We start from the raw sequence: 13,556 nt of genomic DNA, 5'->3' as shown, positions 1-13,556 counted from the left end.
TTCATATCTAGCCTTAAAGCTAGTAGCCCTCACCAGTCACTAATTTGGATTTCTCTCCAATAGTTCCCAAACAACTACGGAAACTAAAACCTGATTAAGATACCCTTTTGGGATCTATACATCCTCCCTAAGTTTCAATATCAACCCTTTTGGACCATGCCCAAGATCCGATACCCCTAGCCATAGGCCTCATAACGTTTACATGAACAATGATGCTTTCACAATGATAGGTGACAGGTGACTGCTAATAAGTAGGTGTTGGGAAGGCTTCTCGAAATATAGTGAAATAAGTATGATGCTATAAGGCTAAGATACCGAGGTGTCTGGTTTTTGGGCGGATGCAGGGGTGCTGATGCACAGATGCTTTTGGAGGAAGTGCATTCCCTGCCTGAGGATACATGTAGGATTCTTGGGAAAGCAGCCAGAGAAAATTAGGATAGCATCTGGGCAAATCTGCAGAGCATCGAGCTTGTTTGAGTGTCCAGTCACTTAAGTAACTTAATAAAACATGTGTTTAATTGTTTTTTAAACTATATTTTTTCTCCTTTTTGCCCCAAAACCATAAAATGGCCCTAATATAGGCCATTTGTTGCTCATTTCTTTGCAGACATAAATTATAGTATATATATAGACACACTTAAAATCCTCAAAAAAAAAAATCCCCGCATTATATATATAGATAGATGCACTTAAAATCCTCAAAAAAAAATTCTCGCATCCCTGCATCAGAACCAGCATCAGTAACTTAGCTATAAGACATTGATTTCTTTGGCATCTAACCTCTAACAGAGGCCAAATCTGGAGTGACTTGAACTTAAGTCCTTCCACTTGCTGCTGAAGTGCTCTATTGAGCTATTAGCCAGCCTTCTATGGCCAGCCTATAATTGATCTAGTGTGGATTGCTTGGAGTGAATCTTCTTAGGCTACACTGGAGGTGCTTGGCCCTCCTAACCTTGCCTGAATCTGATACAATGTTGAACTTTCACAGACTAGCTGGGATTCAAACAACTGATCATTAGTCCAGCAGTTGCTTGTTTCCAATATACACACAGGACATTACCTATCCCATCCAGATAGTTTTAGAGGTGTTCCATCTCAAGATAGACTTTCTACACGTGCACTTATCTTATGAATTAAGCAAGATATGAGAGAACTGTGTTGGTGATAGAAAATTGGAAATCAAAAGCTTCATTCTTTCTAAAATTAAATTTGTGTGTGCCCAGGAGATTTGACAAATTTGATTATGTTACACACCGTGCGAAATTTATTGATAAATCTATCCAACAATAAAACATGTTGAGAAACATAAAATTTGTTCAATGCTGCTAGTTTGATAGCTTGTGGTGCAAAGAATGTGGGGAAATTGGCATCTGTCTGACCCTTTAAATAGTTGGGATGCCTTGGCAGAAAAAGCACCAAAGAAAATGAGCTCATGGAAGCTTGATAAGTCTTTCCATATTTTCATGAAGTGAAATCTGTTCATTGGAGGACTTGATTCAAGGTCTAAACAAATGATTTTAAAAGATTCTATTTACTCTTGAAATCCGTTCCATGCATATATTGAATGACATGTATGGCAAATGCTTACAAGCCTGTTGATTTCATGTGGAATTGGAAGCTTCTGAGTGGAAATTGACTTGGGTGTAATCTTTATATAGTTTGAACTTTATATACTCTTTGCCATCAAGAAGAAAGCTTTATGTACTAATGACATATATGGTGTAGTTTTCTTCTAAGTGGAAATTGACTTGGTTGTAATCTTTTTCTTTATATTAAGCAAACAAATTGAACCAAGTAAGGGGTATTAATAATATACTTTTATCTTCACAAGTTTGCATCATTCATATTCACAGTTAGATTGGTGTTCAAGGAATGTGTACAGTGAACTGCAGCTTCTGTTTAAATTCCCAATTAAGTGTTTATTATTGTTTCTGCCATAATTAGAATGGTGCTTGAATATATTATGGTTAACTGCTTAATCTATTAGAATTCGAAACTAAATTATTACTAGTTACGTTCATAGTTTGAAGAGAGTGTACTGTGCTTAGATTAGTATTGACTTCTGTATACTAAATAGTACTAAACTTTAAATCACCAGTTCTTAAGTTTCCCATCAGAACATTAATTGAAAGAGTGCACACTACTAAGATTAGTAATGAATCTCCACATTTAACTTTTTCTTTAACATGACTAGTTCATGCTTGTGTTTTTCAAGGTATTAATACTTCTTTGACCTTGTATTATGCTAATCTGCTGATAGGTGAACGTTCCAAAAACTAAGAAAACTTTTTGCAAAAACAAAGCATGCAGAAAGCACACTTTGCACAAGGTTAATCAGTACAAGAAAGGCAAGGATAGTCTTGTAGCCCAGGGTGAGTCTTTCCTTTTGTATTATCTAGATATAAAAGCCAAAGTTTTTCTATTTTTATTTTTGCTTTTTTGTTTTATTTTGGGGTAAGATAGAAAAATTAGATCACTGGTTTTATTTCATTTTTTCAGGAAAACGTCGGTATGATCGAAAACAATCAGGCTATGGAGGCCAAACAAAACCTGTCTTTCACAAGAAAGTAAGCAGAACTTTATGACTACTAATATGATTTGCCTTTATAATATTATGGTCTTCTAATGGTGGACTGTTCGACATATAAAGCCCTTAGATTAGTAAATTCACGATTCTGTTATTTTACAAATGTTGTAGGAAAAAACAACAAAGAAGATTGTGTTGAGGTTGCAATGCCAGTCTTGTAAACATGTCTCACAGCATCCAATCAAGGTAAGTTGCTATGAGATTTTCTTTTTTAGTCTCAAATTGGTGTTTGATGGAAAAGAGTATATAAAGTTAAAACTACATTATTTTTACACATGAGTACATGCCTTTATCATATCTTTTTGTTTTGCAGTGATGCAAACACTTTGAGATTGGTGGAGATAAGAAGGGGAATGGAACATCCCTCTTCTAGATGAGAGGTTATTTCTGCATTTGATCGAGTTGTTTACACTATTTTTATCTGATACAAAAGCTTTTTGGAGTGTAGTAGTGAGTTACATGGAAGCAATCTATTGAAGATACTATTTAATTTTTAGTGAATTACACGGAAGCAATCTATTAAAGATGACTATTTAATTTTTAGTGAGTTACATGTGAGTAATGTTTTGATGCCAATTAAAAAACTTAGAATTTATTTTCTTATGAGTTGTTTGGTTTGTCACTCTGATTAAAGTTCCTTTTACTGTATGGTAACTGAGGACTTGTGTATTTTGTGAGAGGTCTTCTTGTGGAAGTTGAAATTGGCAGTTGGCATATTCAATTTTTAAGTCAAACCGATAAAAATGAACATTTATCTTGCCTTGGACTAGTAATCCATTAATGACATAAAAATTGCTTCTTCAGATTTTAACTCCACCTTCCATAGTGATCTGGTGAAAAATTGCTATTGATTTGGCTCAGACTATTTTTTCAGGCCATTGTGTCCTTACTTTAGACAATAGACTTGGTTGCACTTATCTGAGAATTCAACTATCAATAATTTTAATAATCAATGTTCTTGTTTTAACCATACTTTTCAGTGCACTCCAAACTACTGTAAATTATCTTGCATGTGGCTTGGATTCACCACTTTCAATTATAAAACACGTTGACTTGAAAAAGCCACATTTTGCATTATCAAAACATTTTCTTATAACCGAGCTTGAGCAAGGCACGTAGTGATCATAAACAATTGTGGTGAATTCTACCGTTGAATTTGCTAGTCTCATTGAGAATATAAGGAGTTGAGGACAGATTAATTTTGTTTGTTGTATCAATTTCGAGCTATGGTAAGTTGGAGACTTTTAGATTACTAGATTGCCAAAAACTTAAGGAAAGAACTTTAAGCTATTCATGTAAACATTTTAAAAGTACAGTGCCTGTAAAAAAATATCTTTGGGCCTTCAAATGAATGAGGGTGTTTAAATGCAAGATCCCAAACCCCCTCAAAGTTACAACAGTGACTTCTTCTTCATTCAATGACATAGGAGCCTGTGATTTTGAAAGAAAGTTTTCATCAGACACTTCTTCAAGAATTGTCTTAGTTTCATTTCCTACTTCTCCTCCAACCTAGTTGGCTTGATTGAAGTCCTTCCCTATGACCTCTCTTACACTAAGTTTGCAGATTGGACAACATTATTGAGAAATGAAACTGTTTCTTCTGATTATGATTCTGTAATCTTGCATGGCGATAATTTCTTAGATGACTGCTTGTACTACCCAACAATGATTGCCTCATATGTTATGGTGATTTCTCAGTAGGTACAAATGCAATCAATCAAATCATAAGAAAGATATTAATCAAGAGCTCTGGTTGATTTGATGCAAAGTTTATTACTTTATATCTCTCCTGGCAACCACCCAATCTACTCCAAATGATCAGCTGAGTCACATAGGTAGCATTCATATTGTGGCTGAGCTATCTACACCAAGCCACCATGAATCTTTATCTTCAATCTAGAGAAGTCAATTATTGCAGAGCTTTGTCATAGCATTGCACATCCACCTAGCAAGCCCAATCCCCCAATAGCATATAGATCCATCAAACCCAACAATACATCTCCAGCTCAGCACTGTCGTGTCATCCCTAAAGTCCATTCAACAAGTGCTTGGAAAGATGAGTATTTCTCTTAAATTTGCATCATCTGCAAGCATCTACTATGTTCATTGCAAATCCTCATCTTTAAATAGGGAGTGCTCAGTATATTCTACTGTTCCTTGAAAGAAATCATCTCAATGTTGATTGTACTAGACATTTGATGTGCAGAATGTTCCCAGAACATTGTATCAGCAGATTAAGCACATCATGTGACATTTCCTTGAAGCAACCATATTCAAGCATCATGTGATCCAAAATTTGATTAATCTGCAATGCCAGAACAAACATCAAACATCGATAGTGCCCACATTTGGTGCTGACTTGAGCACTGACATTAATCAACCATTAGCATTCTAACATTCCCAAGTCGTGGTGCCCATGAGCATTGACATCGAACACTCTCCAATATCTCTTCTTGGCATTGTCCATCTTATCTCCCTCCGACGTTCAACAACATTGAAGTGCAAACAAGAATGTTGAACATGTTTTGCATCTATCACAACATTGATAATTGATTGCCTAACTCGCCTAAGTTTTGTAATGTTCAACAACCTAAACATGGATTGGGAGCTACATGTGGTCCCAAAATGTGCCACAGATGCTAAGACATCCATGCGAAGAGTGAAGAAGCATTGTATATACATTCATGAGTGACATAGACTTCTAATTCATCATTGAAGCTTTCCATCCTATACTATTACCTACACAAGTACATGTCCAAACATTGATCTCACAACACTGTGCAGGAGATCTGAAACTTGGGACATGTGCTCTCACTTCCTTGTCTCACCACCTATGCTCCAAATATTCATAATAAGTTCAAGTTTATCAGCAATCCATTTTTTATTCAACTTTAATCCTTCGAAAGACCCCTAAGATCGAGTGGCTCTAATATTGCAATTTTAAGAAGGTGTTGAAATACTTCCTCTAATGTTAACGCCCTTCTTCCATTATCGCTTCATGAAGTTATTTTTATATAGGACAACTAGAATCCTTTTCACCTGCCAATTGACTATCCTACTGTAACTTTTATGTCTCCCAGATTTTGCTCTGATACCAGCTAAAATGAGATAGTTGATTAAGATGATAAGTATTGTTCTGCAAATATGATGATCTGTGAACTGTAGGAAGTATGTCACATTTATTGATTTCAATGTGTATCTTCCCATCAAGAAAGCATATATATATTATATTCAATAGAAACTTTAGGATCGGTCATGGCTCTTAATTGTGAAAGGTCATGATTAGTTGGTGTTCAATAACTCATTGAATCCAATATAATTGATCCATATACAAGATATTGAATATATATATTTTGCACATGATTCAACTTACTTAGATATGAAGCTGGTATAGTTTCAGACTTGTTATGAAGATAATCTGACCGAAGCTATCATATATCAACAGATATGAATATCACAACTAGCATAGATGTCACTTTCAACTTAATGTTCATAATTCTTCCTACATAAATGTCATTATAGTTTTTGTACTCACCCATTATGTTTCTTTATGAAATCAGTTTATTTGCATGCTTCTCAAGTCACCAATGTTGCTCATCAATAATTTATCGTGTAAGGCCAAATCCTATGAAATTTTACCCTTTCCCAAACTATATGATTGAAGATCAATGCTGGAGATAGCAACATTTTAATAATTTCGTAGTATCAAAAGATTTCTACGCATCTACATGTTTGTCAATTACGCACTCCACTTCTTTATCAATGGTATAGTTAGTTGATTAGTTGCTTCATCATTGATTTCTCTAAAGTCTATATACATGGTGTAGGGAAAGGGCTCTGACGATATAGGATAAGTCAATGTTTTTTTTTAATATTGATGCTTGTCCAGTTTGAAAATCTCCTGCTTTGAATGGCATGGCTAATGATCATTGAATCGCCTTCCACCTTTACATTGCATACACCAAGTTTTTAATATGCATTAAGACTGAGAAGGGGACATGTCCCTTTTTTGAGCTAAAAATATTATTATATTAGCAATTTAGTTAAGTTGACCAAAAGGTAACTATAATTGGAAAAACTATATTAATGAAATGTGAAGTTATGTCATATTTATTGGCTTAAGTCTGACTAGGTTATATGTTCATTATACAATTTAATCTTTCATATTATTATTTTGTGTGCTTTATTGATTATTACAATAGCATTTGGGTGCTTTTCCAATATTTCTGTTAGAAAAGTAGAGCACATAACAATTTGCTTGATGCATTGATGTCATCTTTTCTTATTTTAGGAATATCAACAATCAACATTAGGAATTGGGCCATTTTTCAGTAGTGCCCTTAACTCTGCAAGTACAAAAAAAATTTCAGGCTATACACTTCCTTTTGTCAATGTAAAAGAAGAATCATTTGTAGAGCCTCTGATAGGTCAAGTCAATAGTCCAAGCACAAGCTTTAGTTGGTATAAAAGTAACAAAGCTGGAACAATCAACTTGGTGGCATGACTTGGTGGGCTTGGCGAGCCGACCTTGAACAGTAGACTTGGTGAGCTGACTTAAAGAGTCAACTCGTTGAGGTGACTCGATGGGGGTGACTTGGTGGGCTGACCTAGAGAGTTGACCTAGGGCGGACTTGGTGAGAAAACTTAAAGAGTTGACTTGGTGAGCATACTTGAATTATCAGCTTGGTGAGCTGACTATGAGAGTCGGCTTGGCAAGCTGATATGGCGAGTAGACTTAAAGTGGCAACTTGGTGGTGCAAGTTGGTGAGCTGACTTATCGAGGCCACTTGGTGAGGGGACTTTGTGAAGCAACTTGGTGAGCTGACCTACTAAGTGTACTTAAATACTAACCTTGATGAGGTGCTTTGGTGGGGTGACTTGATGACAAAACTTGGCGTGCCAACCAAGTGAGTTTACATGGTGAGCGAGCTTAGAGAAGAAACTATATGGGGCAACTTCGTAAGCAAACTGAGTGAGCTCACTTGGTGGGGCAAGGTGGTAAAACCATTGGGTGAGTCAACTTCGTGAGCTGACTTAATGAGTCAACTTGTTGAGGTGACTGGGTGGGGGTGACTTGGTGAGCTGACCTGGAGAGTTGGCCTAGGGGGCGGACTTGGTGAGTGAACTTAGAGAGTCGACTTGGTGAGCATACTTCAATTGTCAGCTTGGTGAGATGACTTGGCTGGGAGCCAGCCTGGCGATCTAACATGGTGAGTGGGCTTAAAGTGGCAACTTGGTAGGGCAAGTTGGCAAGCTGACTTAGCGAGGCCACTTAGAGATGTGACATGGCAAGTTGACTTGGGGAGTAAGCTCGATGAGCAGACCTAAAGATTGAACTTTTTGAGGCACTTTGGTGGGGTGACTTGATGACCGAACTCAAAGAGTCAACTTGGCGAGCATACTAGTGAATTTGGGTTCATTTTTCGACCTTCATTGATCAAATTTTTGACCAAATTTGACCAACCCATTGGTCAAAATTTATCTGGTCAAAATTTTGACCAATTCACTGGTAAATTTTTTGCAAGCATTGTATAAAACAGTCACATGTCTTGCGTATGATATGACATTTTGCATGTATCCTACACTCTCTCTCATCCGACTAATGATGGATTACGTAGAGTGATCTAAAACCATGATGCTAAAAAACACACAATCAAATCCAAAATGAACATGCACTACAAATGGATTGTGGAAATCTGATATTGGTAAAATTGCATGCATGTCTACCAGGACAATCACAACTTAAACATATATTTGTCCTGGTAGACATGCATGCAAAATTAACAATATCAGATTTCCACAATCCATTTGTAATGCAAGTTCATTTTGGATTTGATTGTGTGTGTTTTTTAGCATCATGGTTTTAGATCACTCTCCATAATCCATCATCAGCCGGATGAGAGAGTGCAGGATGCATGAAAAATGTCATATCATATGCAAGACATGTGACTGTTTTATAGAATACCTGAAAAAAATTTACACCTTTCTGTTGGTAGAAATTTCTACATTCGTTGGTCGAAATTTTTGACCTTTATTGGTCAAAATTTCTACTTTTTTTGGTTCAACTTCTTTCACCTTCGTTGGTCAAAATTTCTACCTTCATTGGTCGAAATTTTTGACCTTCACCAATCAAAATTTTTGACCTTCATTGGTTGAAATTTCTACCTTGCTTGGTCAAAACTTTCGACCTTCATTGGTGGAAATTTCTACCTTTATTGGTCGAAATTTCGACCAATTCCTGTCAGAACTTGCAAATGGCAATTGAGGTTTTTCGACCAATGTATTAGTCAAAATTTTGACCAACATAAGGTTGGTCAAAATTTTGACTGGAAAAATTCCGACCAATGGGTTGGTTGAAGTTGGTCAAAGTTTGGTCAAAAATTGGGTCAAAATTTCGACCATTAATGGTCAAAAAATGGTCTCAAATGTACTAGTGTTGAAACTAAAATTAGATGCATTTCAAATGTTCAAATGGTACTTGGACAAAGTAGAGAAAGAAACTGGAAAGAGCCTAAAATGTCTCAGATCTGATAGAGGAGGTGAATTCACATCAAGAGAATTTGAAGAATTCTACAATGAAAGAGGAATCAAAAGGTAGACATCAGCACTGAGGACTCCACCTTAGAATGGTATAGCAGAAATAAGGAATAGATAAGTTATTGACTGTACCAGGACCTTAATGATAGAGAAAAATGTTGCACTCAAGTACTGGAGAGAAGCTGTAAGTACTACAGTCTACACACTCAATAGAGTTCAAGTCAAGAAAGGTACAAATGCAACACCTTTTGAATTATGGTATGGGCATTCTCCTAATGTAAAACATTTCAAAATATTTGGATGTAAATTCTATATATATAAAGAGTCTAGAAATGGAAATTTTGATGCAAAGAGTGAGGAAGGCACATTTCTTGGTTATTCTACTAGAAGCAAAGCTTATAAGTGCTTGAATGTTAACACTAACAAAGTAGTAGAAAGCACAAATGTGAAGTTTGATGAGCTTGCAGAAGTTCAAAGTATTGAGAACACCAAGAAAATAGAAGAATACAAGACCTTTGTATACTTTTATGAAGGTATACCTAATAATTGAAGTTGCAACTCAGAATGACAATCAACAACAAAATCTAGTATCTGTCGAGTCATAGATAGTGAATGCTAAACACCAAACACATTTAGAAGCCAAGCTTTAGAATACAGGAAATGTTCATTCAGATTTTGAGAATAGTCAACATGAAGAAAATGAACAAATACTTGATGAAAATATGCATGAGGGTTCAAATTTTGAAAGAGAAAACATGCAAACAAGGAAAGAACCAGTATTGGAAAAGTATGTAAGAAGAAATCATCCTATAGATCAAATTATTGGAAATAAAGAAGCAAGACCAATGACAAGGAATAGACTCAAAAGTGAAACATGTCTGCTCAACAAGATGGAACCAAAAATAGTAAGTGCAGCTATAACAAATGATGACTAGTACAATGCTATGAAAGAAGAAATAGAACAAATAGAGAAGAACAAGACATGGACCTTAGTCTCAAAACCAGCTAACAAAAATGTAATTAGAACCAAGTGGGTGTTCAGAAACAAGTTAGATGAGAATGGTTAAATCAGAAGGAACAAGGAAAGACTAGTTTGTAAAGGGTATGCACAAGAAGAATGACTAGACTATGGAGAAACTTTTGCTCCAGTTGCCAGAATGGAAGGAGTAAGGACTTTACTATCATATGCAACCTTCAAAGGATTTAAAGTCTATCAAATGGATCTTAAGTCTGCATTTCTGAATGGTATACTTGAAGAGGAAGTCTACATAGAGAAACCAAAAGGTTTTGTTAATGAAAAGAACAAAAATAAGGTATGCAAATTACACAAGGCTCTATATGGATTAAAGAAAGCCCCTAGAGCTTGGTATGAGAGACTTCACAAGTATTTAGTGCAAATAGGATTTGAAAGAATTGATGACAACAACAACATGTACATCAAATTAGAAGAAGGTAAGGATATTATTGTATCTAAAATATTTGTGGATGACATAGTTTTTGGAGGAAAGGAAGTACTTTGCAAAAGTTTTGCTGACAAAATGAAGCATAAGTTTGAGATGTCAATGTTTAGAGAAATCAAGTTCTTTTTTGGATTGCAAGTACATCAACTAAAACATGGCATATTCATGACATAATCAAAATATGTCAAGGAGATACTCAAGACATTTGGATTGGAAGACTCCAAATCTGTAAGCACACCAATGGCAACAAGACATAAGCTATCTAAAAATGATGAATCAACTGAAGTCAATCAAACAATGTACAGATCCATGATTAGAAAACTCTAATATGTTGTACATAGTAGACCAGACATAGCACTAGCAATTGGAATAGTGGCTAGATTCTCAGCTAATCCTAGAGAAAATCATTTCATGGTAGTAAAAAGGATAATGAGGTATCTCAAAGAAATTGATGATTTTGGCTTATATTACAAAAAGAATGAAAAGTTTGAGCTCAATGCATACACAGATGCAGATTGGGGAGGCAACATTGATGATAGGAAAAGCACAAGTGGAGGAGCATTATTCTTAGGTAAAGGCTAGTTACTTGGACTAGCAAGAAACAAACATGCACATCTCAGTCCACTGTAGAAGCAGAATATGTGGCAGTAGTTGTCAATTGCACAAACATTGTGTGGCTTAAACATCTATTGAAAGGAATGAAAGAAGAGGTACCCAAACTTGTGATACTATATTGTGATAATACAAGTGCTATAAACATATCTAAGAATCCAATCATGCATGCAAAAACCAAGCATATTGCAATCAAGTATCACTATGTTAGAGAATTGGTGGAAGCAAAACAAGTGAAGATGGAGTACATTCACACAAAGGAACAAATTGCAGATATCTTCACTAAACTATTGCCCAAGAATCTTTATGAATACCTTAGAAGCAAGTTGGGGGTAATGTCCCTAACTCAAGCAATCTAAAGAAACAAAGAAGCCTCCCTGCATCAATAGGAGTAGAACATTGAAATATCAGAAGAATGATACAAAGGATGACAATAGGTACATAAATTCTAGATTAGTCACAAGCATGGTGATAGAGGGAGAAAACATGAAGACGCAAAGATTCTATTTAGCATGTTGAAAATGCTACATCTTTGGCATTTATGTCAAAGAGGGAGATATGAGAAAGTGATCAAAGAAAGGTAAGAGGGAGATGTATATGTATGAAAGGAGAGATGACAAAAGGAGATTTAGAAGAGATAAGAATCAGCAAGGAGCTATGAAGGATCAAGAATGCAGAGTAAGGATGCAATAGTCCAGAGGGAGAAGCAGAACAAAGGATGAAATCTTTTCTATACATTAAGTTTATTTCTTAATTATATTAATCAAGTTTGGCTAGAGACATCTAATATACATAAAAACTAACAAATACATAGTTATTTTACTTATATTTTGAAAATAATAATACATATAACTAACAAATATTTTTTAGGAAATATTTTTAAAGAATATTTTATAATATTATAATGAATTTTTTATATAGATAAACTATTTTTTCTTTACACAATGTTATAATCAGTATGTGTATGTCATTACATTTTATCTATAGCATTTATCTAAGAATATGTTCATTGAAGTATATCTAAAATAAGAGAAAATATATTGACCCATTTAGAAGATACATAAAAGTATATTTAATTAAATAAATAAAGGAATGCAAAAAATCATTAATTATAACTATTTTTAATATCTATTTAAACTAGGTTAGAACTATGTTCATGTAATTTAATACTCTATTATTATAAATAGGAATAAGTATTATTATGTATAAATAAAAATAATAATCACAAAACATATTGTAGACACCTAAATTTGTCCAAATCCCTTATCCTAGCTAATTAAATAGATATTTATAATTTATTTAATTATTGTCTTATCCCTACCTTTAATTAAATAAATTTACATTTATTTAATTATATTTACCTTTCCTTGATTTAAATGAACTAAGGTTTATTTAAATCCTAAACCATTCACTTTAATTAAGTACTTTGTTTACTTAATTAATCCCTTTCCTAAACCCACTTGAAATTAAATATTAAATATAATCATATTTGAGAACATGGGTCCTAACTTTAAGCCTCACCCAACCTCGCTTTCCTAACCTAACCCATCCTTCTAACCTAGGTAAATCCACTTACCCACTAATTAATCCTAGTTTCTCATATAATTACATCCTTAATCATTTGCACAATCCTAATCAAAGGATTAGTAAACCCTAGTCACATGTGACATGTGACTCTTACACTCTTACAACTTTGTCCCCCTTCACATGTGAACCAAGGGTGTCTCACACATGTGTGAGGAAACATGATCTTCTACACCTCTTACACACTTACACACTTGTCCCCCTTCACATGTGAACCAAAGGTGTCTCACACATGTATGAGCAACCTTGAGCCTCTGACCCTCTTACACTTTTCATTGACCTATCACATCAAAGGTTGCTCACACATGTGTGAGCATCTTTCCCCCTTTGAATGGTCAAAACCCTAATCTATGTGGAGACTACTTGGCCTCCACCTCATTGGCCACCTCATCCATCCTGAGAGATCCTAGCCCTTCATCTTCCATTCAATATCAACTGTCCATTGCATCTATTTTCTATAAAAGGAGAGCCCTCTCCTCATTTTCATAAGCACTATCTACCTCATTATTATGTTGCCAGATTTGTGAGCAACCACATCCCACAACAATGAACTTATCTACACTTGATGATTTCATGAGGTTTGCATTAGTAGTTTGAGTCATTGTGATTTCATGTTATGCTTATTTACATTGTTCTCTTGCATATTTTGAGGTTTGCATAATCATGTAGGAATATGCATTAGTTGCTTAGTGTTATTTATGTTTATTACATTTTTATGCAATACACATATAAAATTAATCTAAAAATAATTCATTTCAAATAATATATTACTTTCT

The 13,556-nt window shown here is 34.8% G+C and overlaps 1 pseudogene across 1 annotated transcript; it reads left to right on the top strand.

Moving 5' to 3' along the window:
- Nucleotides 1-202: 202 nt before the first annotated feature.
- On the top strand, nucleotides 203-3,138 carry LOC149555689 (large ribosomal subunit protein eL42-like; annotated as a pseudogene). Its single transcript, XR_016364489.1, has 6 exons — nucleotides 203-237; nucleotides 345-375; nucleotides 2,261-2,372; nucleotides 2,500-2,567; nucleotides 2,699-2,773; nucleotides 2,901-3,138. The product of XR_016364489.1 is annotated as a large ribosomal subunit protein eL42-like (transcript).
- Nucleotides 3,139-13,556: the final 10,418 nt, after the last annotated feature.

Source organism: Cupressus sempervirens, chromosome 5 (assembly GCF_028749045.1).
Source record: "Cupressus sempervirens isolate cs-2001-9-10 chromosome 5, ASM2874904v1, whole genome shotgun sequence".
Lineage (NCBI taxonomy): Eukaryota > Viridiplantae > Streptophyta > Pinopsida > Cupressales > Cupressaceae > Cupressus > Cupressus sempervirens.
The sequence above is the reverse complement of the archived record's forward strand: the minus strand, read 5'-3'. Positions and strand labels throughout refer to the sequence as shown.